The following is a 25,646-nucleotide window of genomic DNA, read 5'->3' on the forward strand; positions in this document are numbered from 1 at the left end:
CAGTAACAGCACTATTTTTTTAAGGGAAAAACAGTTATTTTTGGCTGTATTCTAGGCTCTAGTCTTTCTGGGAGAAAGACACCAGATGAATTAGCTATTAAGGAGAGATATATTTAGTAATTTAAGAATTTTAACTTGTTAGACTTTGGAGAAAGAATAAAATGTGAATCATTATCTTCCTGACTTATTGAAAGTTGGCACAGTGTAAATCAGGACAGAAAACATTATAGCAGGTTTATTTTCTTTGAATTTTTCTTTTTTCTTATTGGTTGAAGTACTATTGACTTAATAATAGATTTGTTTTGTTGATATTTAAGAAAAAAATAACATATTTCAGTGGATCAGTATAACTTCCAAGTACTGTCTTGACCAAAACGCAGTAGATTTAATGGCAGTGCTATTGTTGTAGTTCTACTGTTATATATTGGAAAAAGAAAAAAAAAGAATACTAATAGGTTTCTAGATACATTTTCTATTTAAAATAAAATACTGTTAATATATCTATTTACTGGAGAAAATGTAACCTTAAAAAATAGTTGGATTCAAATCTTCTAAAAGAAACTAATTAAAATCACATTTCAAAGCAGAAAAGTACAACGGCTAAGAGTTTACTTTATGGAATTAGTTAGATCTTGGCTCAACTCCTAATTCATTATCTACTCTGCTTGAAGGCCTCTTAATCATTCTAAGACTGTTTACTCATCTATAAAACGGACACTGTATGGGGTTCTTATAAGGATTAAATGTAATATATAATACAATGCATTTAGTATGGTGTCTGCAACATACTGAATTCTTGATAAATGGTATCTACTGTTAGCAGTGGTACCATTCAATCATCATTGTTGTCATCCACAGCATTACAATAGTCAAAGTTTAGGACAGACAAAAATTAAGGTGATTCATATCGATGTCCTGTCTAGACATACAATTGGTTCCAGCAATCACAGGGATTATGCATGGATGATCCATCCATTTTAATGTCCAAATCATACAAAATTGTGCAAAATTAAATTGCTTCTAAAAATATAATCAAATTATAGCTGTAAATAATAAAATATCCAGCAGCTACTTTTAGAAATGCAAATCTGATTTTGTTTACTCTCCTGCTTAAAGCCCTGCAACGACTTCCACTGTACTTTGAATAAATTCAGACACTTTAAAAGACCCTTAAAGGCTCTACAAGATCTAACTCCTGCTTCACTTCCCTTTTCCTCCTCTCCCTTACTCATTCACTCTAGTTACCAGGTACACTTGCCTTTTGTTTGTAGGAGATCAATAAATATTTTATGAGTTAATAAATAAATGTCTAAAAGAATGATATATGCTGCAATCTGGTTAATTCATTTTACCCTAATCTGTACTTTAAACTTAAAGATCATATCTCTTTTATTAAGAAAATCAAAGTCATTATTTATAGGTAGTAGTATTTATTTTTCTTTTCCATACAGTTATCTTTGAACAACATGGGTTTGAACTGCACAAGTCCACTTACATGTAGTTTTCTCAGTACAGTATTGTGAATGTATTCTCTCTTCCTTATGATTTTCTTAACATTTTCTTTTTTAGCTTGTTTTATTATAGGGATACAGTATAAAATATATGACATACAAAATATGTGTTAATTGACTTATCAGTAAGGCTTCTGGTCAACGGTAGGCTATTAGAAGTTTAAGTGTTTAGGGATTTGTTTATTTTGTGGGGGTTGGGGCCTTCAACTTTCACATTGTTCAAGGACGGATTGTATTTTCTACTTACAAATTTATTTTAATATGCAAATTAATTGTAAGGTTACTGTAGGAAAAGACCTATTTTCTACATATTTCTACATGCCTTTACCTCAAATATCAAATATCTATAAAGTTGATCCTGATGCCTTTTCTAAGGTCAAAGTTATGCATGAAGGTCTGGGGACATGTTTTAACAGATTTTTTTATAAAACTAATCTCATAATTGTTTGATAATTCAAGGCACAGAGCCTATTTGTGTTTTTCTCTTCTAAAATACTAGAGATTTACACTGGATATAGTTTGGAGCACATCAGAACATGTATTTCCATAAATTGGTCCACTTGAGGGATTTTAAAGGTTGCTTTTCTACCTTTTCTATGTTGCTGGTTTCAGAGGGTCAAAAGATTCAGAGTTCAAAACAGTGATCTCCTGGGAGCTATGGATTTGTCACCATGGCAACAAGCCCAATAAATCAGTAAACAAAGGACAGAGGAAAAGATTGTCTCTTATTGTTCCCAAGCAAGAAAGGTATCAACAAAACTCTTTCAAAGTAGATATATAATTCCATTGTAAAGGTGAATAATAGTTGTGAGTTCTATGATTTCTGGCATTTTATCTTCCTGAAAATTGAAACAATTAGATGATAGAATATTAGTTTTGAGGAAGATGATTTCTTAACTGTTCTAAATGGCAATGCCATGTATTAATATCAGTTTCTAGTATCAATATACAAATTACTCAAGGTCAGAATGAGTGAAGGTTAATTGCTTTTCATCATCTATATTGGTTGAAGCGTAAGAAATAGAAGAGACATTTAAATTAACAAAAGGGTCAGAGGAGTATCTTAAAAAAGGTTTTTATCTTTGAGTAGTCAGTAAACAAATCTCAGAAATATGCTCACCTGGATGGACAGTATTTCTCCTGAAAACTAGAAGCAAAGCAGCTAGCACAACATAAGTTGTGAACTCTGCCTCTCTCTTCATTAAGTCCCCTGCTGATTGGTTTTGGGATTGAGCTGCCTCAGAAGGCGCAGAGGAAAGCTATACTGTCCATGCAGAGCTGGGGCATGTGACAAGGATGAGGCTGGAATAACTGCGGGCATCAGAGCATTTGTCACATTGTACTGTAATGTACCATTTACAGCTTGCTACCTCTGTCTGCATTGTGAGGTCCATGTGGGAGGAGACCAGATATTATCATCTTTTTAATAGTAAATGCCCATTCATAGTGCCTAGTAGTTAGAAGATGCCAAAAATATTTTGTGGAATGGATGGAAAAATGACTGAAAAAATGAATTCTATCCTGGGTTCAGCATTCTGTCCACTTCTGCCCAATCTTCTTTGATGATAACACTGAAGTGCAAGTTACTAAAAGATATAGATTTGTCTTTAATGAGACAAACTAATTTACAATGGCTTAGAAAAAAAAAACTTTGGTTTTCTTAACATTTTTTTCTAAATCTGACATGCATAAATGAAGCTAATAATTCTTTTAGGTGACAGTTGTCAAAGAAAAATAGCACCTGATGGAGTTAAACAGACAAAAAAGACTTCATAATTCAAGATTATTGGAATAAGAGAGAGAGATCGACTCCCATTGAAACAGAAGACAGGAGACTTAACCACTTGTTAGCTAGTGAAAAAGCAGTGGAGAATGTTAGGTGGCTGGTCGGTCAGTGTAATTAGGCCATCTGTGTTTGCTAATTGTCACTTATTGAAGTTAGGCTCCAGACTATACCACAGAGATTGGGATATAGGAGCGTTATATTTCCTGTTGATTACATTTCGAGGGAATACCTTCCAAGGCCTTGGGAAAGACACTCGTAGGTTGTAAAACTGACAAATAGGTTTATATCTTAAAGGGGCAGAGAAAGAATTTATAATTGCATGTTTTTAAAGTAAATGCTTTAAGGAAAGGGAGACCGCGGCTTACTGTCAGGAAGAAAACTACCTAAAGTTTTGTCAAGTTGAGTGGAACATTTAGGACACCTTGGTCATACTTTATATTATAACCTAGTGGAAAAAGTTTAACCACATATCCAAATTTTTATCTTATTTATCATGATTTTACTATTTTTTAAATTTCAAGGACTTTCAAACAGTACACCAAAATTTGTTGTATGTACTTGAATTCACCTAACATATAGTCTCTTGAATTTTTATAGATTAAACTTCATCTTTACAACCTTTATTTTATTTTTACCTTACTTTTTCTTTTTTAAAAGAATTTCATCTTCCTCTGAAGGCAAAACTTGATCACTGTAATTGTTTTTAATTATGGCTTTTTCAGCTTTGGTATACTTTTTAAAATGAGAAACAAGGGCCAAAATGATACTTACAATCCCAAGAATGTTTTCAGCAAAATTCCATTCATAGATTTGATTAATGGAGTATGCATTAATCTAACAACTCTATGTTGAGAAGTGAATATATTTGAGGCATTGTCTAAAGTGCCATGGGAAGAAAGAAGTGAGATTCTTTTACTCCCAAGCATCTTCCCATTTCTATACCCTTTTTAAGGGTATAGAAAATGTTCTTTAGTAAACATGTAGTAAGTGTAATAAAAGATGTAGGAAATCACTGCTTATGTGTATTTGCCCAAGAGAGAGATCACCTTTCAGATGATTTCATGAAGAAGATATTTCAATGAGATCTGAAAAGATCAACATGTTTATTTGTGGAAGACACTTGCTCCAGATGAAACAAATGTGTGGAGCTGAGGTATGGAGGAAGAAAAGTGAAAGCGTGTTTGATATTTGCTGAGTTTGCAAGTAGAAAAATAAATGTATTTAAACCCTTAGTTATGTTTCTTAAGCTATAAAAAAAGTTGGAATGTTATATCACTGAAAATTTATTCTATTACTTCAGCCATATAGACTAATTCCCAAGGATGATCTGAAACCTGTCTTCGTCTCTTCCTTCAAGGTGCAGATATAGTTCACCTCAGATTGACAGTGAATTTCTCTTTTCTTCTCCATTCTGTATGTCTCCTATCACTGAATCTTTCTTTGCTTTTCTGCTTCCACTTTGATTTTCTAAGTTTAGTTTGGACCAGAATTCCAGAAAGCAGTGGTGATATGCTCCATCTGAGGATGAGGATGCATGTATAAGGAGAAGTAAGCGTTGGAGAAGGAAAAATCCTGTATGGCATTAGTGCAATGTCCAACTGAGAATGGAGGTTAACAATAAGTAGGTAGATCTGTAGTGGGTTGTATTTTTCCAAAATGACGACAGTCATGTTTGTGGTGCTTATGCTTCCAGAACTTTGCCATTCCCCATGAAGAGGTAGATTGTATTTCTTTTTGGACTAGCTGAACTTGAAACCACTCAGCCAATGGAGCAGCGTGCAAGTGATGCTGTTTGATTTCTGAGGCTAGGTCATAAAAAGAATAGAGCTTCTGCTTGGCTCTTTTGCTTTAGACTCTTGTCCCTGGAATTCATCCACTAAGCTGTGATGAAGCCCAAACTATCCCATGCAGAGAGACCACATAACAGGGTCAGCCTAAGAAACATAGTACCAATTGCTAAACCTGTGAATGATTTCCACAATATGGAAATCTTCCAGTTGAGGCACTCAACATTGTGGAGCAGACAAGACATTCCTGTTACACTTGGTCCAGATTCCTAACCCAGTTATTTATTGACACTAAGTTTTGGGTAATTTGTTATGCACACAAACTAGGTCTATGAATGATGGAGTCTGAACTTTATTTGAACTATTGAAAGTTTTTGGTAAAGGGAACACATAATCTGAGCTACACTGAAGGATGTCAACTTTGATAACAAGATAGCAGAGGCATCAAAGGGGATGGGAGGGGGAAGAGACTGTGTTAATAAGGTTCTAGAGTTTAATCATGGCAGCAGATGGAAACAGAAAGAAATGGATATGAATAGCATTGTGAAAAACCCACTGTATTTGAGTGCTACTTGGACATAACAAAAAAGATTTATGGAAAAGTCACAGAGTAGAAAAAAATGGAAAATTTTTAGGAGCTGATATAGTTTGGGGAATATGCCTTGTTTGAAAACACTGGGTTCAGTGTATCAGTTTAACATCCAAGAAAGATTCTGTAGCTGCTAGAGATATATAGTTGGGCATATTTTCACTGAACTAATAAATGGAAATTATAGAAATACAGGCAGAGAGCATTGAAAGGAAAATCAATGGATAAAGATGAGGGGCATTGGAATTAAGGGACAAGAGCTGGAAAAGAAATGGGGAAAAAGGTTGGAGAAAACAAAACAAGAAACTGCACCAAAATGTAGAAAGAACCAGTGGAAGACAATGTTTTATGATGTCAAGGACAAGGAAGCAGAATTTTTTTCCATGAAAAAGTGTTTGTCAAAAATGCTTAGCATGAGAATGAGGATTTAGAAAACAACTCGATTTTATGATTAGTAGTAGACCGTATTGAGAGTAGCCTCAGGTGGGAAAGAGGCTACTCTCACTTTTCAGGGAAAGTGAGTAGCAGGGATAGAACTAGAAGCAGGAGGAATACATTCAGTGAAATTTCTTGGTGAAACAAAGGAGAGAGGAAGGTGATTACTCAAAAATTAGGGGGTCTTGGGGTATCTTTGAGGCAACAATGGAGCAGGAAACAGAAGGGTTCAATGCATGGAGTTGGAGGAATCATACAGAGATATGTACAAGGATTACTCTTAATTGAAGAGATGACTATGAGTCAAAAGAAAAAAAATTGAAGTATATATAGAAATCAGAATTATGTTCTTCCATTTTGTTCCCGACATTACTATCAACATTGAATTCTCTTATTGGGAAATAACGTTCTCACTGAAGATACATAAAATGTTAGTTGCCAAAACATAAGACTGTAACCTACAGATGTGTATAAGTAAATAACAGTAAATAATTTTGCCGTTTTATTTTTGTATGTTGCTTTTGGCTTCTCAGATCCCCTGAAGAGAAAATTTTATCTATTAATTGTTGATTATTGTTTATTATTATATTTTATGTACTGTCACACTTTGATCATGTCTCTTATAAGCATTTATTTCAATCTGTGTCCAACAAAATCTTCATAATCTCAGAAAATTAAGGAAGATATGTATATAATTTAGTCTAAACACTTTAAAACTGCTGACAGGTGCCAATTATAATTAGTCAATGCTTTCGCCTGTGTTCATGAGAATCTCTCTCTTCCTTGCCCTCCTACTAATACCACTTCCTTCTTATCACCTTCATCTCTAGGTAGATTTGGAGCTGGTTTAGTTTCCACTATGCATTCAGGCTCTATCTAAAACTCCTTTTATTCAAAAATTGTTTAGATTAATTAACATTACAAATGTGATATTATTTGCCTTCTGGGAAAGCCCCTGATGTAGGGGTGATAAGGAAATCCTATCATAAATGTCATAGGTGAAGTTTAAGAGAATATCTAATCTATAGATAGATTATTGTTATTGTGATACTGCTCCAAAGCAGGAAAATGGAGACTTTCAGAAGAATCATGTCATCCTTTTTTATTCTTTTAATCAACTCACAAAATAAAGTTTTAGATAAATGAACATACCACTACATTTTTCTATTAGATAAGCAAACCAAAAATATTATGACAGTAGAGATTATATAGGACTTTTCCTTTGCTCTAAAAATATCTATAAATGGAATCTGTTTATGTAGTATATTGATAAAAAAAACTTATGGTAACAAAAATTAGGAATGAAAAGTCCCAGGAGGCTGGAGATTTAGAGTTCACATACCATCTGCAGTTATTACTCTTGTGGTAATTGTGTACACAAAGATACAGATTGGATTTCAAAAGTTCATAGGAAGTATTTATGAAGCCAGAAACAATTCTCTTGTTGCAATTCCTGATTTACACAAAAGCACTTCAGAATAGCAGACAAGAGCACTTGTATTTTCTAGTCATTTAAAGGCCACTTTGTGAGTCCAAATCCACATGGTTCAGTGCTTCTGGTTATTAACATTTTGTACTGTCATTTGCCCATATTTGTTAAACAGTTTTTAATTGCTATTTTGCTTTTCCCCGTAAATAGTAGTCTTTGTAAATGAAAAAGAAATCCTGTAAAACATGTTTTTTTTCTTATTTTGTATTGAAAATTTAAAATGAAAATCGTGATTGTGTTCTGAGCCACCATTTGAATTACTTTGCCTTCTTGTGACACTAGCTTTTTGAAAGTGCCAACTATCACTTGACTTTTTATTGTTAAACCATCATCATTATACTTGTTGCCCTAGAGTGGGAGGCTGAATATATGATTTTTACTTATCTCCTTAATAAAAATTTTTGAAGACGAAGAGGTTGATTTAAGAGTTATTTAACACTGTTTTAATAAGTATTAATGGAGATTTTAAAAACCCTAATTTTAAAAGCGACTTAAAAAAAGACTAGTGTTAATGCAAATATGGAAAAATTAGAACCCTCACACACTGTCAGTGGGAATGTAAATTGTGCAGACACTATGGAAAACAGTATGGAGGTTCTTCAAAAGGTTAAAAATAGAATCATTATATGAACCAGCAATCCCACTTTTTGGATTTATCCAAAAGAATTGAAATCAAGATCCTTGAAGACACACTAGCCCTCTCATGCTCATCACAGCATCATTTACAATAGCCATGGTGTGGAAACAACCTAAATGTCCATCAACAAATGGATGGATAAAGAAAAGGTGATATACTCAATGAAATCTCATTCAGCCTTAAAAAAGAAGAAAATTCTTCAATATGCAACAACATGGATGAACCTTGAGCATAGTATGCTAAACGAAACAAGCTGGTCACAGAAAGGCACACACTGTAGGATTCCACTTACATGAGGTATCTAATACAGTTAAATTCATAGAATCAAAGAGTGACATGGTGGTTGCCAGAGGCTGAGGGGAGGGGGGAATGGGGAGTTACTAACCAATGTGCATGAAGTTTCAGTTAAACAAGATGGATAAATCCTAGAGATCTGCTATACAACATCGTGCCTAGAGTCAATCATACTGTGTGGTACACCTAAAAATTTGTTGAGAGGATAAATCTCATGTTAGTTGTTCTTACCATGATAGAATTTTTAGAAACTAAGTGAATAAAATATTTTACTCCTATTCTGGCTTTAAGGTTTCACGTAAAAGACACAATATAGATTCATTCATATTGTTCCAATTCTGCATTTTTGCTAGTTCTTTTTAGTAACATTTACCTTTTTATGGACAATTTAGTAGAAATTGAATTTTTCTTTGTCATTAAATTGTCATTTCACCTATAAGACTAAGATTTTCTAGGTAATTTAAGTAGAATCCTGGCACTATTTTACTACAAGTTATAAACTCATCTTAGAAATGCTGAGCACCTGCTGTATGTCAGGCTTTGTGTTAGATGATGGCTATGAAGTGGTGAACCCAACAGAAGCAGTTTCCACCCTCATGAGGTTCCCCCTGGAAGGGAGAAGACTGGCAATGACCACATCAACACTTAAATTACATAATTACCATCTGTGATAAGTACTATGAAGGGGAACAGCAGCAAGCAAGGAAAGAGATTAACACTAGGGGACCTATTACACTCAGGATTATGAGAGAAGGTCTCCCCATAGAGGTCTCAGTTGACTGAGCCCTAAATGACTAGTGACCCAGAAGAGGAATGTGTAGTATGATATTCCAAGAGAGTGAGCTGTGCTCCTGGAGGCCTTGATGTGGGAAGCAGCCTGGTATATTTCTGGAACTGAGAAGAAGGTCCAAATGCAATGGGACAAGGAGAGAGGGGAAGATGAGATTGCGGTGGGAAACTGGAATAGACAGAGACCAAACAATGCAGAGGTTTGTAGTTCATGATATAATGTTTTGCGAAGTACAATGGGAAATTGTTGGGAAAATAACTAGGAAAGTAACACAATCTAATGTATTTTTTCTTTAAATGATTACCATATAGAAGATCAGTAATTGGAGAGCAAGGCAGTCAGGGAAGACTGTTGAGGAAATAAGTCAGGAAGTAGAGCTTTCTCTGTATTAACAAACACAGTTTGATTTGAAGAGCAATGGATATAATAAAAATCAGCAATTCTGTGTTCTGTGTATGTCGTTGTTAAAATTGTATTTTGTTTGTAATGTTTTTATGTTAGTATCTGCATAGTCTTATTTCCTATTTTCAATTTCTCTAAAAATTTAAAATCATACCATAAATATGAATATGATAAATGAATATTCAGTAAAATTTTATTGAGCATACACTGTATGATAAAAATTGTGCAAGGTGAAGACATTTACAATTGCCATCTCTCTCCCTACCTTGTCCTATTCCCACTCATGCCTGTTGTCTTCTTTACCTCTGTGGATCACTGAGCTGTGGAATCACTACTCACTATACCGTCTTCTCCCTATACTTGAAAAAAATGTGTATAGCACTTCTTTCTATCTCTTAGTAAATAACATCTTTCTTTCATTCAATTCCAGAGTGCTTGGCACTGCTGATTCTGCTGGGCTTGAGCTAGTATTATAGAAGTAGGTAAGTTTCATCTCATGGCTTAACTATTAGAACCCAGACTATCTAAACTTGATGGTGCTTCTGGCAACTTATAGGTAATTTTGACATAAGAAAATGGAAAAAATAATTCTTAAAACTAAAAAACCAGCATCTATATTTGCTATCTAGAGAACATAATATACACATTAAAGAAGCTATCTGTCCAATGCAGGTCTTAAGATAAACAAATGGAGTCCCCAAAATTAGAGTGCAGTCGTGCATACTTAATTTTGATTAGATATTTACGCAGAGTGCAGTTTCTTCTCTCTTTTTAGAGATAAATGCACAAGTATCTAGCTTACCATTTTTTATTTTGCTATTGCCACAAATTGCACAAGATCTCATTAAAGTTCCCTTGTCCATTTAAAGTACACATTTTTCAAAAATGCATTTCTTTGGTTATTGCTCATTGTTAAACGATGAATTCTCCACTGGTTTTAGAAAGAAACATAACACTTACCAAGAACTCTGAATTCTGTAAGTAAATTCCTGAGTTTCTGAGATGATCTTTCTTCACTCTTTAGCACTTTTAGATTCTCTCATGTTGCAAGTACTGAAGTTTAGTACTTAGTAAGCACATTAAATTTCTTGCATAAAATTATTTGCTTTTATAAAAGTTTTTTATTGAATTAAGAAAAATATGTTCAGATTAAAGAAATACACATCAAGGACTTGTGCCTGAAAATTCAGTTACATATATTTAAATATTTATCATGGTAGTTATGAAAATACCCATTTCTTATTACAAATATAAATTAATATATTTTCTTTAATCTAGGTGCAAATATGATCAACTGTTTTAATAAAACTATTTGATATTCTTATAATGACAGTGGTTAAATATGTCACCTGCATATAGATAATGTATACAGCTACCATGAAGATAATCTTTCTTCATTGTTGAGAAGATGATAACATATTATCAATATTTATCAGTCCTATCAATATCAATCAGTTTGTTCCTGAACACAATCCTGAGAAAAACAAAATATAATGAAAATGTGTTCTTGTATGCTAATTCATTGATTTGTGGAGTGGTTTTTGTTTTGTTTTGTTTTAGGACATATAAATAAGGAAAGAAACTCATAATCAAATGAACACTGTAGAATTAAAATTCACTTCCCAATTTTTTTCCTCATCCTTATGCAGCAATTCAGTCAGTGGTTTCAGAGACAAAAAAAAAAAAAAAAAAGGCAAAAAACAAAGAAGCATTAGGTACTGGATATGGAGAATATAGGTAGAATTGACAGTCTCATTGATTTTAAAACAAGGGAAATATTTTTACTTGAAAGAAGAGCTTACAATTTAAAAACTTTCACTTGCTTAAAATTATCTGACTTTAAATTAGTCATATTTGAACACCCACTGTGTACTCTCCTTTACGATAGATGCAGCAATTCTTTCCTGCCCTCACCTTGACTTTTTCACAGGGATTTCCCAGGGCAGTACATAGATTATCATCTCTGAAAATGCTGACAGTAAGCTAACAACTTAAGCTCATGTGAATGAGAACCAGAGCTCCCTCTTTACCTGCAGAGTACACACGAGGGATTGTTTCCCCCTTATATGCTGTAAATGTTCAAGACACAGTTATTTGTTGTTGGTGATGGTAGTAAAAGTGCTTGGTATTTGAACCATCATCTCAAAATCAAGGTTTCCAGATAGTGGTAACTGTGATATAGTTAATTAGTTCTTATTACAACAAAGGAACCCATTTAGCATGCCTAGCCCCTCATTTAGTGCATGCCACCTAATTAGCTCAAGGTTTGAGGGTAAGTTGCTTAGATGACAGCTGTTAAGTGGTGATGCCAACAGGATCAAGTGTAAGAGCTAAATACTCAAGACCTATCAGCATAAAGGTCAGTGATTCTCAACACCGACTTCAGGATAGAATTGCCTGAAAATTTAACTAACTGATCGTCTTGTTGGAAGTGCAGATTCGTACAATCAGAGCCAGGGATAGCAAAACGTGGACAGAAATATTTTTTAAACTTCCCAGGGGGAGTTCCTATTGTGTAGACAAGATTGAGAGACTGGAGAGTGGCTCCTTTTCAGGCATAAAGAGGAGGATTGAGCCACTGATTTCACCTGCTTTATGGGAAGGTTTATTTACAGAGGCTCAACATCATATTCTTTTATTCGCTATGAGGTTCTCAAAATGGTTAGAGGACTGGTAGCATCAGCATCTGGGAATTAGAGAAGCAAACTTTCAGCCCCCACACTAGACCTACTAAAACTAAAATCCTGAAGATGGAGCACAAAACCCTGTGTTTTAAAGTCTTCCAGTTGATTCCATTAGAAAAAATACCTTAAAGTTTGAGAAGCAGCATTTTCGGCAAAACCTTGGCTAACAGATATTTGGAGGGCAACATTTAAAGCTATCTTCATTCATTATCCAGTTAGACTTCAGTTAAATTAGAAAGTACCTGATCAATCAGACATACATCTTATCTGGATGTAAAAACAGCTTCATCACCAGAATAAGGTAGTTGACTTAGATGACATTTTATTTTTTAAAAAGACTAATTTATTTATTTATTTTAGAGAGAGAGAGAGAGAGAGAGAGAGAGAAAACATGAGTCAGGGGGTGGTGCGGAGGGAGAGAGAATCTCAAGCAGACTCCCTGTGGTGTGAGGAACTGGACTTGGTGCTCAATCACACAACCCTGAAATCATGACCTGAACCAAAATCAAGAGTTGGATGCTTAACCGACTGAGCTACCCAGTATAAGAGCCTTCTAAGAATAATGAGTGACATGGCATAAAGGTTCACATCAAAAAATTAATGCTCTTCCAAAGAATATGAAATGAGTATTTCTATTCTTTTGTTATTAAATTCCCCAATGCAAAATGTCTTCAAATTTTGAATATATTTACATAACAAATCACTTCTCTGGTGGTCAAAATTAGACTCAAAGTAAGATTCCCAAGTTATTTCTTTTCTCATCTGAAGAACAAAATTGGTGTTAAAAGGCAAGAAAACATATTTTATTCTCTCCTGATGAGTTAAGTCCTCTAAGAGTTGTAAGGATATTTGGTGTTCTCACTGTTACTACAGCTTGACACCAACTATTTTATTTATCTAAAGAAAGTGTCATCTATATACTCTCTCTGGCCTAGGAGTTTCTAGGATTCTTTCATTGTTACTCTCACATTTACTTTTGACATACACATTTTTTCTACCATATGTGCTCTCAGCTTTGAATCCCCACACAGTGCATAGAGGCTTCTGTTTTCTATTGCATGTTTCTTTTTGATAAACTGTTACCTTTCACTGTTGCACATCATGAGTCTCATCCTATAAAATTTCAGTAATAGCTCTCTGTTCATGTGTACTTCCTTGGATTAAAATTGAGACAAATTTTAGCCTGGGATTTTGAATATTCAGATTTAATCATCTGGGTCTAAATACTAAAGAGTTAACTACCAATTAAAATTCTCTTTCTGCATAGGGAATAGAGTCAATGGTATTGTAGTAACATTATATGGTGACAGATGGTAGCTACACTTGAGGTGAGCATAGCATAACATATAGATATATTGAATTGCTATGTTGTACACTTGAAAGTAATGTAATATTGTGCATCAACTATACTCCAAAATTTGTTTTTAATTGTCTTTCTGTTTGTGGAATCACAGAAATACAGGACTAGAAGGAATTTTGATTTTGCATAGTTCTGGAAACTCCTTTACGGTTTTTCTTTTCATTAACAATCATCATTTTACCTAGTAATTACTGAGAAATCTTAAACTTGTCATTTCTGTCTTTGCCTTTCAAAACTGTAGCTTAAATACATTTCCCCCTAGCTGCTAATTTTCCTATCATGAGTACATTGTTGGTGATGTAATATGGAATCTGAAAAACCTGAATCACGTTTGTCAACACAAACAACACAGGCCCCTGTTCTCTTTATAGGCCTACTCTTATTTTCCAGAATCTTGACTCTAAAGCGGAATAATACTATTACTATATTCCCATGTCTTTTTAGGTCTTGCTTTGGAAGCAATTTTGTCTTTTTAAGTAGTAGTTCTCAAGCTTTAGGGGTGTCTCAGTATAACCTGAAGGGCATGTTGAAACAGATTGCTGCTTCTCTCTTATCATTTTTCCCTATAGTAGTCAGAGTGATTGTCTTAAAATATTAAGGAGCTTATATAGGATTTTTGAACTTGGTTACTCCTCTGCTCAAAGGTTTTCAGCATCTTTCTGTTGCTGTCCAGCTAAAATCTGCCTCCCCCTGTCCCCTTCCCTCAGTGTGATCTGCCAGCCTTTCTGGCCTCATGTCAAGGTTAACTTTCCTTTCTGGTCCTTTTTCACTAAATTCTTCCCCATCGCAGGCCTTAGACATCTGCTCAATCACCAGGAATGCTTTTGCATTGATTCTGATTTTGCCAACTTCTGCTCTTTCTTTATGCCCCAGCATAAAAATCACCTTCTCTGAGAGGCTTTCTCTGACCCCTACTCTATCAGGTCTCCTCATTCTACTTCTGGGCTGAGGAACTCTCCTGGTTTCCTTAGAACTGAGTTACTTCTTACAAAATGAGACTTCCAGTGCTAAACCCAGGATAGCCTCAAGCAAACTGGGAAGATTGATCATGCTCCTTGCTCCCCAGTTGCAGATTTTACTTTTTCTTTGCAGCTCCTACATGATTTATAATTGTATATTTAGTTATGTTACACTTTTTAAGTGCCTACCATACTTACTAGATTATAACTCCAGAAGGTAACAGGTGATATGTTTTTAAATCTTTTTGTCTCTAGTGTCTAGCACTACACTTAGCTATACTTATAAAGTGTCTGCTCAATAATGACTGCTTTTGAAAGAGACACATGTCTTGTTGGTTGCTCTGTTACAAAGGGAATAGAGAATGCTGACGCGTGTTATACAACAACCTATATCCTTTTGTCTCACTTATAAAACACATGTCATCTCATCAGAATGTTTTGAAAATAACTTACTTTCTTCCCTTTGGTCCCTAGACATTGCTAATGTGTTTTAGTTGACTAGAGCCCATAAATTCCACTTATGTATATGGACTATGGATCTTCTCAGCTAAGAAAGCTGAAGCGAAAGAAACACCTATGTCACCAACCTAATAAACTGGTATACACAGACCTGTATAAATAAATAACAGTTAATAGTAACTATTATTGAGTTTCAGATAAATGCCAAGCTTTGAGTTAAGCACTGTGCATATATTATCTCTTTAAAAATGTCTGTTATGAGATAAATACTTTTTTATTATCCTCATTTGCCCTATGGACACAGGGAGAATAAGCATTATATCCAAAGTCACATATATAAAGTGGTTGAGTCAGGGTTCTAACAGCTCTCTCTGACTGAAACAAGTCCAAGATTTTTACCTATTCTTTTGACAAAAAATGATATGATTTATTTTTTTTCTTTTTTGGGGAGGACAGAGGGAAAGGGAGAGAGGAAATCTTAAGTAGGCTCCATGCTGAGCATGGAGCCTGACAAGGGGCTTGATCTCACAACCCTGAAATCATGACCTGAACTGAAATAGAGTCAGACATTTACCCAACTGAGTCACCTATGCACCCTGGATTGATTTTTTTTAATTCAAGTACAGTTGACATACAATATTATATTAGTTCCAGGTGTAACATTTGTATACATTACAAAATTCTCACCACAAAAAATATAATTACTGTCACCTTACAAATTTATACTATTATCGACTATATTTCCTATGGATTGACTTTTTTCAATAGGTATTTACTTGCCTGGATTAGAGCAAATGATCATCTTGTCTAGGCAAACTGCCTTTTGTAAATTAACTGAATGGAATTATAGAAGTGAATTATACATATATGTATATAAGTATACATATGTATACACATATAAATAGACATATGTGTATATAAACACATATGCATACATATGTAAATATATACTATGCATACATATGTAAATATATACATATGTATATTTAAATCATACATACTATGTGCATGTTATGCACATTATCTATCATGTGCCCAATGATATACATTATATGTGTTTGCTAGTGTTTTGCTAATACGTAAAAGCTAACATTTATCTAAGGCTTACTATGAGCCAAATTCTAAATTAGTATTGTTAAAAGAGATATTATCTCATCTAAACATCATACTTTATGAGGTAGTGAGATTTTCCACTTTCTAAAAAAATGGAATTCTTCATGAATTATGTGTCATCTTTGTACAGGGACCTTGCTAACCTTCTTTGGATTGTTCCAATTTTAGTACATCTTTTGCTGAAGTGAGCACAATATTTTCCACTTATTATAGGTGACAGAACTGAGGTGCAAATAGATGATAGGGAGACTTTTCCTGGGGTCATGTAGTTTATAAATAATTGAGCCAGAACTGGAATACGAGACCATTTGATTCTCTTTTTTTTAAAGATTATATTTATTTATTCATGAGAGACACAGAAAGACAGGCAGAGACATAGGCAGAGGGAGAAGCAGGTTCCATGCAGGGAGCCTGATGTGGGACTCGATCCTGGAACTCCAGGATCATGCTCTGAGTAGAATGCAGACACTCAACCGCTGAGCCACTCAGGCGTCCCAAGACCATTTGATTCTTAAGATACATTTGTCATCTATGTCTTTCGTCTCAAATCTTCAAAGTAACCAGGGCTCAAAAACTTTTAGCAATATTTTTCAGGTTTCTTTAGCTTATTTCTCTATTATTCAGCACAGTTGGTTATTGGCATTTATAGAATGTTCTTTCTCTTGGGCAGTCCTGGTGGCTCAGCGGTTTAGTGCTGCCTTCAGTCTGGGGCGTGATCCAGGGGACCTAGGATTGAGTCCCATGTTGGGCTCAAAAAGAAAACCAAAATGTTCTTTCTCATGTGAATTTAGGCACTTGGAAATGTATTTAGTCACTATAGGCCATGTCAGTGTATTAAGTTTTACACTACTACTCTTGTTGGTAAAATCTTGGTGAATGTCTTTGAAAGTGAATTTTCCTTTGAGGAAAAACAATAGAACCTTTCCTCTCCTGGATGTCTGACAGTCATAAAAACTTGACCAATGTAGGAGAAAGCGGTCAGCACTTCAATAAAAGTGATATTGAGATGATTGATTGAGAGCCTTCAGGAAAATGACCTTATCTTTTGTGTGTCTTATGCTGCAAATGTGTATAGCATTGCCAAATTAATTTTAGTGGATTGATTGAAATGTGCAGTCACCTTATCACTATGTTGTTACCTGAGGCCATACTTTGGCTATGGCCTCTTCTTACCACTTGGTAATTTGTGTAAATTCCTCTACCTCTCAGATATATTGATTTGCATTTGTTTACAGTTGTGCCTTGTGGATTAGGAATCTTTAGAAATGTTGGAGAAACAATTTTTTTTTCTGAAAAAGAATAGAAATTTGTGTATTATGTTTTCATTTATTTTGCATATTTTTGTCAGATCAAGAACAACTCTGGGGAACAAACAAGGGGTGTTGAAAAGGGAGGTGGGTGGGGGGTTGGGGTGACTGGGTGACCGGCACTGAGGGGGCACTTGACCGGTTGAGCACTGGGTGTTATGCTATATGTTGGCAAATGAAAAATACACACACAAAAAAGGACAACTCTGGGATGTAAAAATTATGCGAATGCATTAAGTCAACTTGCAAATGAACCATTATTCATTTTTCTTAGCCTATAGATTTGATCTAATAACATGTTTAAACGTAGACTACCGCCTTTTCATTATTTGATCATTTATGTTCTTCTTTCTGGAGAATTTTACTCATGCAAGACTTGAATTAGCATGTCTAAAAAATGATGTGAAATAAAGAATTTTGATTATATGCCAACAAACTGCACAACCTAGAAATGGTTTAAATGTGAGAAATATACAATTTTCCAAAATTGAAACAGGGAAAATAGAAAATCTGAACAGAACAATTACAAGTAACAAAACTGATTCAAAAATTAAAAAAAAAAAAACCTGCCAAAAAACAAAAGCCCAGGATCAGATGGATTCGTAAATGAATTCTACCAGACATTTAAAGAAGACTTAATACTTACTCTCCACAAAGTATTCCAAAAGACAGAAGAGGAAGTAAAGCTTCCAAATACATTCTACCATGCCAACATTATCAAAAACAGAAAAAGACACCACAATAAAGAAAACTACAAGCCAATATTCCTAAGGAATATAGATGCAAAAGTCCTCAAAAATATATTAGCAAACCACATATAACAATACTTTAAAAATAGCATTCACCACAATCAGGTGGAATTTAGTCTAAGGATGCAGGGATGGTTCAATCATCAGACACCACATCAAAAAAACCCAGGATGAAAATCATATAATCTCCTCAGTAGATGCAGAAAAACAATTTAAAAACACTCAATATTGGGGCACCTGTGTAGCTCAGTGGTTGAGCATCTGCCTTTTGGCTCAGGTCATGATCCTGGGGTCCTGGGATCAAGTCCGACATTGGGCTCCCCACAGGAGCCTGCTTCTCCCTCTGCCTATGTCTCTGCCTCTCTCTCTGTGACTCTTGTGAATAAATAAAATCTTAAAAATAAATAAAGAGACTCAATATCCATTCACGATAAAAACTCTTAACAAAATAGAGTTAGAGGGAACATACCTCAACATCACAAAGGCCATACGTGAGAAACCCACAGCTGACATCATCCTTAATTGTGAAAACCAGGGAGTTTCCCCTCTAAGATCAGGAATAAGACAAGGATGTCTACTTTTCCACTATTATTCAACATAGTACTACAAGACCTAGCCATAGTAATCAGACAAGAGAAAGAGAAAAGAGCCATGCACATTGGTAAAGAAGAATCCAAACTGTCACTATTTGCAAATGACACAATAGTATACATAAAAAATCCTAAAGATGCCACCAAAAAACTATTAGAAGAAATAAATGAATTCAGTAAGGTGGCAGGATACAAAACTAATTCCCAGAAGTTGATAGTGTCTGTATATACTAACAACAAAGTCACAGAAAGAGAAACTAAAAAAAGTATAGTACTATTTATAATTGCACCAAAATTAATAAAATGCCTAGGAATAAACTTAACTAAGGAGGTGAAACCCTTGTTCTCTGAAAAGTATAAAATATCGATGAAAGAAATTAAACATGACACAAACAAATGTAAAGATATTCTATGCTCATGGATTGGAAAAACAAATATTGTCAAAATGTCCATGTTACCCAAAACAATACACAGATTTAATCCAGTACATCATAGATTAGAGGAAGCAGAAGAACAGAGCAGTGACCTGGAGGACAACAATAAAGTTAAAAAGGAGAGACAAAAAATTATAAAATATTAAAATGGACTTGGGGTACTCAGCAACACCATCCAGCATAATAACATTTGCATTATAGGGATTCCAGAAAAGAAGAGAGAGAAAAGGGGGCAGAAAATGTATTTGAAGAAATAGCTGAAAACTTCCCAACTCTGGGGAAGGAGACAGACATCCAAATCTAGGAGGCACAGAGAGTCCCCAACAAAATCCACCCAAGGAGGTCTATACCAAGACACATAGTAATTAAGATGGCAAAAAATAATGATAGAGAACTTTTAAAGCAGCAAGAAAAAACGGGCACTGAGGGGGACACTTGATGGGATGAGCACTGGGTGTTATTCTGTATGTTGGTAAATTGAACACCAATAAAAAATTAATTTATTAAAAAATAAAATAAAATAAAATAAAATGCAATGAAAAAAATAAAAAAAGAAAGAAAACAGTCATGTATAAGAGAAACCCTATCAGGTTGTCAGCCAGCCAAGTTTTCAGCAGAAACTTCGTAGTCCAGAATGGAGGGTCATGATAGATTTGAAGTACTGAAAAGAAAAAATCTTCAGGCAAGAATACTCAATCCAGCAAGACTATCATTCAGGATAGAAAGAAAGAGTTCCCTAGACAAAGTTAAAGGATTTCTTCACTACTAACCCAGTCCTACAAGAAATGTTAAAGAGGGCTCTTCACATAGGAAAGACCATAATCAGAAGTAATAAAAGTAAGAAGCACAAAAACAGTAAAGTATATCTGTAAAAATAAGTCAAAGGATTCACAAAATAAAAGGATATAAAGTATGACACCATATAAGAAAAATGTGGGGTGGGGGAAAAATGTGGGGTGAGGGAAAGGAGTAAAGAATGGATTTAAACTTAACCATCAACTTAATATAGACTGCTGTATGCATAAGATGTTAGATACAAACCTGATGGTAACCACGAATCAAAAACCAGTGATATATATGCAAAAAATAAAGAGAAAGGAATCAAAATATATCACTAAAGAAAGCCAGCAAACTATGAGAGAAGAGAGCAAGAGAAGAAAGGAAGAGAGAAGAACTACAGAATAATCATAAAACATGTAACAAAATGGCAAGACGTACATATTTATCAATATTTACTTTGAATGTAAGTGGATTAAACTCTCCAATCAAAAGACACAGGGATGGGCAGCCTGGGTGGCTCAGTGGTTTATCACCATCTTCAGCCCAGGGTGTGATCCTGGAAACCTGGGATTGAGTCCCATGTCAGGCTCCCTGCATGGAGCCTGCCTCTCCCTCTGCCTGTGTCTCTGCCTCTCTTTCTCTCTGTGTCTCTCATGAATAAATAAAATCTTAAAAAAAAAAAGACACAGGGATACTGAATGGATAAAAAAGCAAGACCCATCTATATGTGGCCTACAAGAGACTCATTTCAGACCCAAAGACATAAGCAGATTGAAAGTATAGGGGTGGAAAATTTTCATTTCCCATGAAAATGTAAGCAAAGAGAAAGCCAAGGTAACAATACTTATATTGGATAAAGTAGACTTTAAAACAGAGACAAGGAAAGACACTATGTAATCATAAAGGAAAGAATCCAACAAGAAGATAAAGAAATAAAATATGTAGAAACTAAAAAAACCCAATAGATTAATTGAGTGAAACCAGAAACTGGTTCTTTGAAGATCAAAAATATTGATAAAACTTTAGCCAGACTCATCAAAAGAGATAGAATAAAGAGAAATAGGACTCAAAAACAAAATCAATTCACACTACAGATTATTATTATAAGAAATTATTATAAGAAAATATTATGAAAAATTATATGCCAACAAATTAGACAATCTAGAAGAAATACATTCCTAGAAACACACAAACTCACAAACCTGAGTAAGGAAGAAATAGAAAAATTTGATAGAGGATTGTTGACAGTGAAATTGAATCACTAATTTTAAAACTCAACAAACAAAAGTCCAAGACCACATGGCTTCACAAGTTAAATCTATCAAAGATTTATTTTTTTTATTATTTTTTTATTGGAGTTCAATTTGCCAACATATAGTATAACACCCAGTGCTCATTCTGTCAAGTGCCCCCCTCAGTGCATATCACCCAGTCACCCCCACCCCCCGCCCACCTCCCTTTCTATCACCCCTTGTTCGTTTCCCAGAGTTAGGAGTCTCTCATGTTCTGTCTACCTTTCTGATAATTCCCACTTATTTTTTCTCCTTTCCCCTTTATTCCCTTTCACTATTATTTATATTCCCCAAATGAATGAGACCATATAATGTTTGTCCTTCTCCGATTGACTTATTTCACTAACACTCCAGTTCCATCCACATCGAAGCAAATGGTGGGTATTTGTCGTTTCTGATGGCTGAGTAATATTCCATTGTATACAAGAGACCACAGCTTCTTTATCCATTCATCTGTCGATGGACACCGAAGTTCCTTCCACAGTTTGGCTATTGTGGACATTGCTGCTATAAACATCAGGGTGCAGGTGTCCTGGCGTTTCACTGCATCTGTATCTTTGGGGTAAATCCCCAGCAGTGCAATGGCTGGGTCATAGGGCAGGTCTATTCTTAACTCTTTGAGGAACCTCCACACAGTTTTCCAGAGTGGCTGCACCAGTTCACATTCCCACCAACAGTGCGAGAGGGTTCCCCTTTCTCTACATCCTCTCCAACATTTGTTGTTTCCTGCCTTGTTAATTCTCCCCATTCTCACTGGTGTGAGGTGGTATCTCATTGTGGTTTTGATTTGTATTTCCCTGATGGCAAGTGATGCAGAGCATTTTCTCATGTGCGTGTTGGCCATGTCTATGTCTTCCTCTGTGAGATTTCTCTTCATGTCTTTTGCCCATTTCATGATTGGATTGTTTGTTTCTTTGCTGTTGAGTTTAATAATTTATAGATATTGGATACTAGTCCTTTACCTGATACATCATTTGCAAATATCTTCTCCCATTCTGTAGGTTGTCTTTTAGTTTTTTTGACTGTTTCTTTTGCTGTGCAAAAGCTTCTTATCTTGATGAAGTCCCAATAGTTCATTTTTGTTTTGTTTCTCTTGCCTTCATGGATGTATCTTGCAAGAAGTTACTGTGACCGAGTTCAAAAAGGGTGTTGCCTGTGTTCTCCTCTAGGATTTTGATGGAATCTTGTCTCACATTTACATCTTTCATCCATTTTGAGTTTATCTTTGTGTCTGGTGTAAGAGAATGGTCCAATTTCATTCTTCTGCATGTGGATGTCCAATTTTCCCAGCACCATTTATTGTAGAGACTGTCTTTCTTCCAATGGATAGTCTTTCCTGCTTTATCGAATATTAGTTGACCATACATTTCAGGGTCCACTTCTGGGTTCTCTATTCTGTTCCATTGATCTATGTGTCTGTTTTTGTGCCAGTACCACACTGTCTTGATGACCACAGCTTTGTAGTACAACCTGAAATCTGGCATTGTGATGCCCCCAGATATGGTTTTCCTTTTTAAAATTCCCATGGCTATTCGGGGTCTTTTCTGATTCCACACAAAACTTAAGATGATTTGTTCCAACTCTCTGAAGAAAGTCCATGGTATTTTCATAGGGATTGCATTAAATGTGTAAATTGCCCTGGGTAGCATTAACATTTTCACAATATTAATTCTGCCAATCCATGAGCATGGAATATTTTTCCATCTCTTTGTGTCTTCCTCAATTTCTTTCAGAAGTGTTCTGGAGTTTTTAGGGTATAGATCCTTTACTTCTTTGGTTAGGTTTATTCCTAGGTATCTTATGCTTTTGGGTGCATTGTAAATGGGATTGACTCCTTAATTTCTCTTTCTTCAGTCTCATTGTTAGTCTATAGAAATGCCACTGATTTCTGGGCATTGATTTTGTATCCTGCCACGCTGCCAAATTGCTGTATGAGTTCTAGCAATCTTGGGGTGGAGACTTTTGGGTTTTCTATGTGCAGATGGTCATGTCATCTGCAAAGAGGGAGAGTTTGACTTCTTCTTTGCCAATTTAAATGCCTTTTATTTCTTTTTGTTATCTGATTGCTGAGGCTAGGACTTCTAGTACTATGTTGAATAACAGTGGTGAGAGTGGACATCCTGTCGTGTTCCTGATCTTAGAGGAAGGGCTCCCAGTGCTTCCCCATTGAAAATGATATTTGCTGTGGGCTTTTCATAGATGGCTTTTAAGATGCTGAGGAATGTTCCCTCTATCCCTACACTCTGAAGAGTTTTGATCAGAAATGGATGCTGTATTTTGTCAAATGCTTTCTCTGCATCTATTGAGGATCATATGGTTCTTGTTTTTTCTTTTGCTGATATGATCAATCACATTGATTGCTTTACGAGTGTTGAACCAGCCTTGCATCCCAGGGATAAATCCCACTTGGTCATGGTAAATAATCTTAATGTATTGTTGGATCCTATTGGCTAGTATCTTGTTGAGAATTTTTGCATCCATGTTCATCAGGGATATTGCTCTATAATTCTCCTTTTTGGTGGGGTCTTTGTCTGGTTTTGGAATTAAGGTGATGCTGGCCTCATAGAATGAATTTGGAAGTACTCTATCTCTTTCTATCTTTCCAAACACCTTTGTAGAATAGGTATGGTTTCTTCTTTAAACGTTTGATAGAATTCTCCTGGGAAGCCATCTGGCCCTGGACTTTTGTGTCTTGGAAGGTTTTTGATGACTGCTTCAATTTCCTCCCTGGTTATTGGCCTGTTCAGGTTTTTTATTTCTTCCTGTTACAGTTTTGGTAGTTTGTGGTTTTCCAGAAATGCGTCCATTTCTTATAGATTGCCTAATTTATTGGCGTAGAGCTGTTGATAATATGTTTTTAAAATCGCTTGTATTTCCTTGGTATTGGTGGTGATCTCTCCTTTCTCATTCATGATTTTATTAATTTGAGCCTTACTCTCTTCTTTTTAATAAGGCTGGCTAATGGTATCTATCTTATTAATTCTTCCAAAGAACCACCTCCTGGTTTTGTTTATCTGTTCCACAGTTCTTCTGGTCTCCATTTCATTGAGTTCTCCTCGAATCTTTATTAACTCTCTTCTTTTGCTGGGTGTAGGATCTATTTGCTGTTTTTTCTCCAGCTCCTTTAGGTGCAAAGTTAGCTTTTGTATTTGAGTTCTTTCCAGTTTTTGAATGGATGCTTGTATTGTGATGTATTTCCCCCTCAGGACTGCTTTTGCTGTATACCAAAGATTTTGAACGGTTGTATCTTCATTCTCACTAGTTTCCACGAATGTTTTTAATTCTTCTCTAATTTCCTTCTTTAAAATCCTTCTCTAATTTAATTCTTCTCCTAATTTCTCTTCTGATTTCTTTTTTTAAAAATTTTTTTTTATTTATTTATGATAGTCACACAGAGAGAGAGAGGGGGGCAGAGACACAGGCAGAGGGAGAAGCAGGCTCCATGCACCGGGAGCCTGACGTGGGATTCGATCCCGGGTCTCCAGGATCGCGCCCTGGGCCAAAGGCAGGCGCCAAACCGCTGCGCCACCCAGGGATCCCTCTCTTCTGATTTCTAATTACCCTTTCGTCTTTTAGCAGGATGGTCCTTAACCTCCACGTGTTTGAAATCCTTCCAAATTTCTTCTTGTGATTTAGTTCTAATTTCAAAGCATTATGGTCTGAAAATATGCAGGGGATGATTCCAATCTTTTGGTATCGGTTAAGCCCTGTTTTGTGACCCAGTATGTGGTCTATTCTGGAGAAAGTTTCATGGCACTTGAGAAGAATGTGTATTCATTTGTGTTTGGATGTAAAGTTCTGTAAATATCTGAAATCCATCTGGTCCAGTGTATCATTTAAAGCTCTTGTTTCTTTGGAGATGTTGTGCTTAGAAGATCTGTCGATTGTACAAAGTGCTACATTCAAGTCACCAAGTATAAGTGTATTATTATCTAAGTATCTCTTAACTTTGGTTATTAATGGATTGATATACTTGGCAGCTCCCACATTTGGGGCATAAATATTCATGATTGTTAGGTCCTCTTGTTGGATAGATCCTTTAAGTATGATATAGTGTCCCTCTTCATCTCTTACTACAGTCTTTGTGATAAACTTTAGTTTATCTGATATAAGGATGGCTACCCCTGCTTTCTTTTGAGGGCCATTTGAATGGTAAATGGTTCACCAACCTTTTATTTTCAGGCTATAGGTGTCCTCAG

General features: G+C 35.3%; 1 long non-coding RNA gene and 1 other non-coding gene across 2 annotated transcripts in view; one reads left to right on the top strand and one right to left on the bottom strand.

Annotated features, from left to right (window-relative positions):
- LOC140599301 (uncharacterized) overlaps window positions 1-25,646 on the top strand; it is a 307,189-nt gene that overhangs the window by 52,829 nt on the left and 228,714 nt on the right. The window lies entirely within an intron of this gene.
- Window positions 16,382-16,484, bottom strand: LOC112934313 (U6 spliceosomal RNA). Its single transcript, XR_003237884.1, has one exon. It is a non-coding gene; the product is annotated as a U6 spliceosomal RNA (small nuclear RNA).

Source organism: Vulpes vulpes, chromosome 6 (genome assembly GCF_048418805.1).
Source record: "Vulpes vulpes isolate BD-2025 chromosome 6, VulVul3, whole genome shotgun sequence".
Classification (NCBI taxonomy): domain Eukaryota; kingdom Metazoa; phylum Chordata; class Mammalia; order Carnivora; family Canidae; genus Vulpes; species Vulpes vulpes.